Raw genomic sequence first — 2,151 nt, forward strand, 5'->3', positions numbered from 1 at the left:
AGATCGTGATGTGGACAATTCCTTAGTAGGCCTTTGTATCTCTCCCATGCCTTATAAAGGGACTCTCCAGCTTGTTGTTCAAAGTTGGCAATAGCTTTCTTCAACTTGTCTATCTTTGAAGGTGGACAAAACTGGTCAATAAATTCTTCCTTCAGCTTAGCCCATGTAGTGATGGATCCGGGAGGGAGTGACTTGATCCAATCCTTTGCAGCACCTTTGAACGTGACGGGAAGCATACGAAGCAGTTGGGTCTCGCGAGGCACATTTGGAACATTAAAATAATCAGCTACATCGTTGACCTCATCCAAGTGTTTATAGGCATCTTCGTGATCTTTACCGTAGAAGGGAATCTCCTTTAGTTGAGCAAGTATGTGACCTTTAAGCTCAAAGTTGGCAGTTGCGGGAATTGCGGGTTGCACAAGTCCCGGCCCGGTATCGTCACGTATTCTCTTTTTCCATTCCCCCATGGGAACTTCATCGATGTTAGCCATGGGGTTAGCTAGTTCGCCTTCAAAGTCGCTCTCTTCCTCGGTTTCGGATTCGGAGTCGTATTCGAACTCGGCTTCTTTTGGATTATCTTCAATATTCTCTAACTTGCTTTCTTCGCTCTTTCGACTGCTGGTCTCTCCTGGTTTCTTGTTCTTTTTCTTCCCAAAAGCCGTTTTCAAGCTCGCCAAAGGTGACTTTTTAGGTGTATTAGAGCTTTCAACCTCTTTGCCTTTATTTTTCCTCAACGCGGATTTTGGGTCTTCAAGTGGAGGAACCAGGGGTGTGTTGGATCCTCTGGTCATGTACTGCATGCAAACAAAACAAGAAAACTGCGTAAAACGAACAAAAACAAAATAAATACGAAACTGTGTAGCAGCGACGGATTCCCATCTTCTACATGGTCCTTGATGAAATGGTATCTAAGTGCAATATTCTTAATCTTTGAGTGTTGTACTGGATTATGACATATTCTTATCGCACTTTCTGAGTCACAATAGAGAGGTATCTTCTTCATTCTTAGTCCGTAGTTGATGTGTGTAAACTCAACTTAGTTTTAAACCTACTTTTAATTATAAATTAACACACAACAGGCAGTGGACCTATCAATTGTGGTATGGCTAAATAAGTAGGGTATCGAACTCAGGGAACGAAAAGTTAAAACTAATAACTAATATTATATAAAAGACAAGTAATAAAATTAAGGTTTTCTCTAGTTTTACAAGACTAGAAACTTAAACTAAAACTTAACTAAAATAACTAACAACTAAGCAAGCAAAGACCAACTAAATTCAATATCTAAAAGGACTTCTGTACAGGTTCGCCTCAATTGATCCTATGGTTGATTTAATGGTAATGGTGCAATGGATTAACCTTTTTATTGGCTACCGATTCAAGTGATTAGATTCACATTCGCTATGCTAATCCTTAGAAAATAAACTAATTCAAGCAGTGGCCAGTTGTCTAAATTAATTAATTCCCTAGGTTATCTATTCGGGTTGAATAAGACTTGTAATGGTTAATCAATTTGTCAATTCAATTAACCTCTTGGTGTTGGTTTATCAAACAAGCTCACACATTAACTTACCCATTCTCTAATTAATCCTAGTTTCATATTCACTAATCCTAAGAAAATAATTAAGTGTTCACATAAATCACATGAGGTAAACAATCAAGAGATGTTCATGCAGCCTAATTGTCTTCCTATTAACAGAAAATAGTTATGGTTAATGCATAAGGATCTTTAACAAGCTTAATTCAACAAAATCACCAATTAAAAGTTAATCCTACCATTAATCAAACCATAGTCTCGAAATTGTCTTACACAAACAGAAGCTAGCAAGTTTAGCTCATGATTAAGGCAGTAGAAAACTCAAAAACGAAATTTAATAACATAAACATGGTTTAAGTACTAGATCTAGTTAAGAGAAATCAAAGTATGCCTTAGTTATCCTTCAAAACGTGAATTTGGTTGAATCTTCACTCTCCCAGATGTCTCTCTTCGTTCTGAATCGCAGCTCCTCCTCCTAGGGTTCTCAGCCGTCCCGTCTATCGATCTGGAGGGTTTCTTTTATAGATTCGTCTCGACTCGTCGAGTCCACAACCGACTCGACGATTCCCTCATTAAATTCCCGTGTACGGAAAGTCAAGGACTCCCCTGCTTCG

General features: G+C 38.5%; 1 non-coding gene across 1 annotated transcript; it reads left to right on the forward strand.

Moving 5' to 3' along the window:
* On the forward strand, positions 1 to 107 carry LOC145110386 (small nucleolar RNA R71). The gene has a single exon (XR_013709765.1). It is a non-coding gene; the product is annotated as a small nucleolar RNA R71 (small nucleolar RNA).
* Positions 108 to 2,151: the final 2,044 nt, after the last annotated feature.

This window comes from Lactuca virosa, chromosome 4 (genome assembly GCF_052849685.1).
Source record: "Lactuca virosa cultivar CGN04683 chromosome 4, Lactuca_virosa_CGN04683_v6, whole genome shotgun sequence".
Lineage (NCBI taxonomy): Eukaryota > Viridiplantae > Streptophyta > Magnoliopsida > Asterales > Asteraceae > Lactuca > Lactuca virosa.